General features: G+C 42.4%; 1 long non-coding RNA gene across 1 annotated transcript; it reads left to right on the top strand.

The window, feature by feature from the left end:
* Positions 1-345: 345 nt before the first annotated feature.
* Positions 346-4,436, top strand: LOC118159683. The gene is made up of 3 exons (XR_004747201.1): positions 346-356; positions 2,042-2,048; positions 4,288-4,436. It is a non-coding gene; the product is annotated as an uncharacterized LOC118159683 (long non-coding RNA).
* Positions 4,437-7,984: the final 3,548 nt, after the last annotated feature.

Genomic DNA, 7,984 nt, shown 5'->3' with positions numbered 1-7,984 from the left:
TCCCTCAGCCGCTCTTCGTAAGGGATGGCGAAAAGTGCATTAGCGATATCAATTGTGGCCTACCAGTTGGCTGCCTTTGATTCCAGTTCGTACTGGAGTTCTAGCATGTCCGGCACTGCAGCACTCAGTGGTGGTGTGACTTCGTTTTCCATCCCATTTTCTCATGTCCTCTCCATGGTCATGTAGGTAAAACCACAGGATGGCACGAGGTGTGTACCCACCATATCGTCTTCCTTGCACGAATGAGCACTTACCCCTAATAGCAGAGACACTGGTTTGTACAGGAGGGGAGGAAAATAAACTCTCTTTAAGTTGGTGGACCTCTTCAGAAAGTTTCTCCAAAGTATTCTCTTTTAGTTGATGGACGCTTTCAGAAAGTTTCTCCACAGCCAAGACGCAGGCCTGTAGGGAAGAGGAGAGACTTTCTTCGTACTGCCGGAGTTGTTTAGCCACATCACCCACTGTGGGTTCCTCATCCTCTTTCCAGGCCATTATTGCCAATGAGCTGGCATATGATGATGGTGCACTCCATACAAACTTCCGCCACATGGGTCGTGTACACTTGACTTCATCTGGATCTGTGGGTGTTTGTCCATTGTCTGGGTCCTCATAAATCACCTCCCGTATGGCTAATTCCCTCAGGTACTGGATTCCCTTCTCCATAGTGGTCCACTTGCCTAACTGTCCTAACTGAAACCAGGACAGTTACGTTCAGTGATTTAGCAATATTTTCAGCTAGATTTACAAATACATTTTGAGCAACTGTGGGGATTTCATATTTTATTCCTGTTTCCATTTCATGATAAAACGAGTTGAATAACAATCTATGTTGCACTGACTCTCTTGCCATTTCTTTGATTTCCATTTTGATAATTACACCCGGGTCTTCATCTGTAATATCACAGGCATCAAAGGTTATCAACACTGAGGTATTCAGGGTGGTTACAACTTCACTTGTTCCAATTAATTTGCCTACTTTCAAATCTGTCTTCATTTCTACCCAATACTGATAAGGGAGTTCTTTTGGATCATAGCATACGGTCCTGTCACCTTCTCTGCATAGAGCATACTGAGTTAGTTAGGTTAAAAATGCAGCTTCCTATTTTCTGGCCTTTACAGTCATAGACAGTATGATACACCAATGTCTGGGAGCTCAAGCATCCTTTTCTAGTAGTTACTATACATTGACTGCAGTTGCTGGCTGTAGCTTAGGCCAAGAAACTCACCCCAAGTAGGACTAGAAGAGGTTCAGTAAGGGCCATAGTGATCGGCGGTCACAGCCCAAAGGGGTTGCAGCCCTTGGCAGACCTTCCTAGCCGCAGCACCAATTCCCTATCCGGTATTGCCCTCTTCCCTAATCTTAAAGGAGTTGACACTGCAGATAGCCTACTGTTACCTTCAGGGGATAATGCTTAACTGATCCCTGTTATTGATAAATCTCTCCCCTTAATAGGTACCTATTCAAGAGTTTCTCTGTTTACTAATTTTACAGGAGTAATTACAATAAATTTGGAGTAATTACAATAAAGGAGTAATTACAATAAAATTCCCACAGCAACTTAGTTTATGCTCTTTGATGAAGGCTTCTTCAAGTCCATCTGATAATTTAGTTTCTCCTGGTTCCGATGTTACTTTCCACTCTTCCACTGGACCTTTTACTCATGACACATGTCCATCCTTTTTCAGCAGTTCTCACAGCTGTTTCCTTGTTAATAGATAACAGTTAATAGATAACAGTTAATAAATACCAGCTGTTTTCTTGTTAATAAAACAAGAAGAGGTCCTTCCCAGAGGGGAGATAAGCTTTCTTCTTTCCATGTTTTTATTAGAACCCTATCTCCCCCTTTTAAGTGGTGAATTGCAAATCCTAAAGGTGGTGTCTGAGCCATCATCCCAGTTTCTCTTAGCTCTTTTAATCTTCTACCAATGGTAATTATATATTTCTGGATACTTCGATCCTCAACTACATTGTTCCCTTGAGAATAAGGCATGCCGTATGACATTTCGTATGGCGATAATCCAGTCTCAGTGTGTGGTTTAGTTCTAATGTTTAAAAGTCCAAATGGTAAGCATTTTGTCCAGGGCGTTTGTGTCTCGATCATTAACTTAGCCAATTGTTTTATTGCTTGATTCATTCTTTCTACTTTTCCCGAGCCTTGGGGGTGCCACGGAGTGTGGTATTCCCACTGAATACCTAATTATTGACATAATAATTTTATTATTTCAGAAGTAAAGTGTGTGCCCTGATCAGAATCAGTGTACTGGATTATCCCATATCTAGGTATTAAGTGTTCTAATAACATTTTTACTGCCATTCCATGCCTCAACGGCCAGAGAACAAGCAACCAGAGACATCAAGGCGTCTCCTGAGTCACCCCTCTTTGTTCCCTCCTCTAAACTCTTTACGTTCCTGATGGCCTCATTGTTAAGAGTCTGATATTATCACCAACCATGGGGCTTGTCGACCCCCATGGCCACACTCCCACATCTCTGCCTTCTTTATTAACATAAAAAAGAGCACGATTAACACAAACTAAAACACAGGGAAAAACTACCAGGCATACTAATTCTATCTTTAACAAACTTTGTAATCACATTCCTGGGAGAGGCTGGCACTGAGTGCTGCCCAGGCAGGGGGGGCTCTACCTGCCCCTCCAACTCCTGGAGTCCTTGTTTGTCCTCCCAGACGTTTTTTTTTTCTTTGAGCTGGAGTCCAAACTGCCGAGGAGGGTGCTGTGATCATGTTAAGGCAGATGATGAGACGGCCGGACAGACTCATGGTGCTGACACCCATCTAGGGCCGGCTTCTGTTAAAACACAAGCACAACCTCGGCCCCCAAGTTATCAGAGTGTAGGGCCCTTCCCAATAATTGGAGCTGTAATTTATTTATTTATTTAGCCATGACTTGTGCTCTTTCTTTAACTGAGTTTCTCCGAGATCTGTTTCCTAGATCTGTCTGTCGCCTTTTCTCCTGCACGGACAGATGCAAGGACCTTCCTCTGTGCATCAATTTAAAAAATTAAAGAACTTAGCATACTTTATCTATCTTTTCCTAGGGGTCACACCCTTCTTACTCCCCCTTCTTTGTTTTAGAAGCTGTCCTGGTTTTAGTTAGGATAGAGTTAATTTTCCTCCCCAGAGCTGGTAGGGTGCTGTTTTGGATTTAGAATGAGACTAATGTTGATAACACACTGATGGTTTAATTGCTGCAGAGCAATGCTTACACTAAGCCAAGGACTTTTCAGCTTCTCGCTCTGTCCTGCCAGCGGGCAGGCTGGGGGTGCAGCAAGAGCTGGGAGGGGACAGACCCAGGACAGCTGACCCAAACTGGCCAAAGGGGTATTCCATACCATCTGATGTCATGCTAAACAATATATAGGGGTGGCTAGCCGGGGTGGGGGGCCGGCTGCTCGGGGTTGGGCTAGGCATCGGTCAGCAGGTAGCAAGTAACTGCACCGTGCATCACCCACTCCGTACACATCATTATTATTATTATTTTATTTTCTGTCCCAATAAACCATCTCCATCTCAACCCAGAGGCCTCAGTTTTTCTCTTTTCTCTCCCCCATCCCAGTGAGGGGGGAGGAGGGTGAGCGAACGGCTGTGTGGTGTTGAGCTGCACGCAAAGTTAAACTACAACAGAAGCATACATAAATTGATACAAAGGAACACTTAAATAATACGACTGGACACAAAAATATACATTTTAGAGAAATTCACATCAGTAATTGTATAAAGCTCACTTCTGTACTGAAAATTTAGGACTAAAACATTAGCTCTGTAACGTAAAAGTGTTACCATGACGGTGATTTAAAGAACGAAGTCAAAGTTTCTTCTTAGTGACGAAGTATTCTTTATTGACAGTGCTGGATGCACGGGGGATCCTTCCACCTATCAGAGGACATTGCTACTGGAATCCCAAAGCGTGCTATTATTTCATTTAACAAGACTTTAACCACTTCTCTTGCTTTGTTTGCTCGACAGGGAAAGGCTTCGGGCCATCCTGAAAACGTGTCAGTCAGAACCAATAAATAACGATACCCCCCTTTTCTAGGGAGTTCTGAAAAATCAATTTGCCACTGTTGTCCCGGATAATTTCCTTTACCAATTATTCCAAATTTTATTCTATTCTTAGTATTGGGGTTGTTGTGTAAACAAATGCTACATTGTTGAGTTACTTGTTTTATCGTTGTATATAAACTTTGTCCCACTAGTGTCTGACTCAGGCTCTTATGCAATGTGTCAGCCCCCCAATGTGTTTTATTGTGTTCTGTAAGAACTGTGAGCCATATCAAATTAGAGGGTATTACTACTCAGTTATCTTTTAAATATACCCATCCATCTGGTTTCATTTTACCTTTCAAATCTTCAATTAATTTTAAGTCTTCTTTTGTATAATTTGGCTTTTGGTTTATGTATATAGTTTGAACTTTACCGTCTGGTATCAAAGATGATGCCTTCACTTCAGTTAATCCAGCTACCCGCTTAGCCTCTTGATCTGCCAATCGATTTCCAATTTCATAATCGGCGTTCCCCTTTTGGTGTCCCCGACAATGCATGATAGCTACCTTTTCTGGTTGTTTTACCGCCTCTAACAATTTTAAAATTTCTTCAGCATGTTTTATCTGTTTTCCCTGAGTGGTCAGCAATCCACGTTCTTTCCAAATCGCTCCATGAGCATGCACCACACCAAATGCATATTTAGAATCTGTCCAAATATTTATTTTCCTTCCTGCTGCTAGTTCCAGTGCTCGCATAAGAGCAATTATCTCTGCTTTCTGGGCGGATGTCCCAGGAGGTAATGGTTTAGACTCGATACGTGCTGAGTGGTTGTAACGGCATACCCTGCCTTACGTTGTCCTTGTTTCACAAAGCTGCTTCCATCGGTATACCAAGATTCGTCAGCATCTTCTAAAGGTTCTTCCTTAAGATCAGGTCGACTGGAATACACTGAAACATGGGATTAGAAGTTAGAGAGTGAATGATTAAGAATAAATATATAGACAACACTCATTGTTTAATATGTGCTACATTTGTGATGCACTGGGCCTATGCTGAGCCTAGGCCTCCTGATGAGCCCCTGAGGCTCCAAGAACCAGATCAACCTAACCTTATTGTTCGGACTGTGAGCAAGGGCTCAAAGATAAGGAGGACTGTTTACAAAGGATAAGATAAACATGCAAGGCCTCAAGATAACAGGAGCCCCTCGGACCCCAAGAACCGGACCAAACCAACCTTATGGCTCAGATTGTGACCAAGGGCTCAGGGAGCATGTGCAGGGAGACGAGGTTAAAAGTTCAACTCTGAGGAAGACATCTTACTTCATCCTGACGACCACCCGGACGACCACCAGTGAATACTACGCAAGCGCAGAAGGACTGATAAGATAATTAGCATACGAAGCGGGGCTAGGCGGAGCTAGGAAATGAATATGTATAGGTGTGTTGCAAAACTTAATGCATATGTAATATTTTAGGGGATAAAAGAGAATGCACGTGAGTGAGTTGTTGTGCATGACTTTGGTGGGACTACCCCCCGTGCTGCCCAGCGCTGAATAAACATACCTACTTTACAATCTTATTGTGGAGTCAGTTTTTGCAAGTCAACACGGTCTCCACTGTTTCTATACAGTCATGTGTTATTAGTTCATCCTGAGTTCCACTAAGGAAAGAGGCTGGATTCACAATGTTAGTAACCACAATTTCCACATCTTCTTGTTCTACTAGTATTGCTTGGGATTTTAAAAATCTCTGCGGCGAGAGCCAATGACCTCCCTTTTGTTCCAAAACTGCTGAGACTGTATGGGAAACTAGCACTGTCATTTTCTGTCCCATTGTAAGCTTCCGAGCCTCCTGTATATTGGTAACGACTGCTGCCACCACCCAAAGACATCCGGGCCATACTTTACTTACTTCATCCAGTTGTTTAGAGAAGTAAGCTACTACTCGTTTATAGGGACCCAGCTTTTGGGCTAATACTCCCAAAGCCATCCCTTGTCTCTCATGTGAAAATAACCAAAAAGGTTTCGACAGGTCTGGTAGTCCCAAGGCCGGAGCACGCATCAATTCAAGTTTAAGTCTCTTAAAAGCTGCTCGTGCTTCTCCAGTCCAAACCAATTTTGACTGGTTACCTTTTATCAAGTCATATAGAGGCTTCACCATCAGTCCATAATTATAAATCCAAAGGCGACACCAACCTGTCATTCTCAGAAAGGTTCGCAGTTCTTTTACCGTTTGTGGTTCCAGAGTTCGACAAATGGCTTCCTTGTGTTCAGTTCCCAGCTATCATTGTCCTCCCGAAATTTCGAATCCCAGATAGGTCACACATTGCTGAACCAGCTGGGCTTTCTGTTGGGAGACTCGATATCCATTTAAACCCAGAAAATTAAGGAGACTGACAGTCCATTGAACACAACCTTCTTTAGTCTCAGTGGCTATCAATAGATCATCCACCTATTGTAACAAAGTCCCTTCAGTGTCCGGAGGTTTCCAAGTCTCAAGTTCCTTGGCTAATTGGTTTCCAAAAATGGTGGGGCTATTCTTGAATCCTTGAGGTAATACTGTCCACATAAGCTGCGTCTTTCTACCTGAGTCGGGGTTTTCCCAAAGGCAAATAGGTTTTGGCTTTCTGTGGCTAAGGCTAGGCAGAAGAAGGCGTCTTTTAAATCCAGTACGGTAAACCAAACCTGACTATTCTTTAATTTAGTCAGCAAAGTATAAGGGTTTGCCACTACTGGATGTATATCCTCGGTGATTTTATTTATGGCCCTCAAATCCTGAACTAGCCTATAGCTTTTTCCATCTGCCTTTTTGATTGGCAATATGGGTGTATTGTATTCGGATTCACATTCAACTAATAATCCATACTGTAGAAATTTATCAATTATCTCTTTAATTCCTTTCCTATCTTCTATCCTCAAAGGATATTGCTTGACCTTAACAGGTTTCTCTCCTGGCTTTAATTTAATAATTATTGGAGTCACATTTTTAGCTCTTCCAGGGACTTTGGTGGCCCAAACTCCTGGATACACTTGATCTGTGATCTCTGAGGGTATTTCACTTTTAGGGTCAGTTTGTATTAGTGCCAAGCTCAACACATTTATTAGTTGTTCTTCTCCTATCCTTAATTCCACTTTCCCTTTTTCAAAGATAATTTCTGCTTCTAATTGTTCTAACAAATCTCGACCTAATAGAGATTTTGGAGATCCAGGTAGATATAAAAACCTATGTATCCCTATTTGTTTCCCCAGTTTATATTTCAAGCATTGCAAGAGAAACGCCTTTTCCTGTTGGCCAGTTGCTCCTATTACATTTACAGACTAATTAACACAGAGAAAGAAGTTCCTTTAACCAATAAAAATTCAAGCCTCTCTCTTCATTCCCTAGCTTTATTTCAACCAGTGGACCTGCTAGGGTAGGTGCCCCAGGTCCCCGTTATTCCTGACTGTTGTAAGTTTATCCTGCAGCCTAAGACAATTTCTTTCTGATATCAGGGGGCCAATTGCCTTAGAAAGAGGCTAGCCAATTGCCTCTGTTTTCTGAAGCCACGTCCGATTTTTTTTAATTTTTTATTTTTACTTTTTTCCTTCATTGCATTTCAAAAGTTGGTCCAAAAATTCCATAGGGGTTTCTTTTGGACCTTGTTGGAACAAATTCTCAATTCCCAATTTAACCAGATTTTGGTATAGCTGTTCATAATTTCAGGGGTGATTAGGGTCTCAGATGGGGGGGGGTTGGTCAGGGGAATGCAGTCGTTGATAGTTCCCTGAGCAGTCCCATTGGCAACCTGAGCTCACACATGAACTCAGGTTGTTTTAAGAGTTAACTGCTTTTCTGTTTCCATGAAAAATCTTTCAGACCCATCATGGTCCCTCTGCCCCAGAGGGCTCTCACCCTCTGTGATTTTAAGATCTCAGCCTCGGGTTGAGGCAGAACTACTAACATTCCTGCATCCTCTTTCCCTCTCATTCAACTTCAAACAGCT

The sequence above is a fragment of the Oxyura jamaicensis genome, unplaced genomic scaffold (assembly GCF_011077185.1).
Source record: "Oxyura jamaicensis isolate SHBP4307 breed ruddy duck unplaced genomic scaffold, BPBGC_Ojam_1.0 oxyUn_random_OJ71615, whole genome shotgun sequence".
Lineage (NCBI taxonomy): Eukaryota > Metazoa > Chordata > Aves > Anseriformes > Anatidae > Oxyura > Oxyura jamaicensis.
This window is presented reverse-complemented; position numbering and strand designations above follow the sequence as displayed.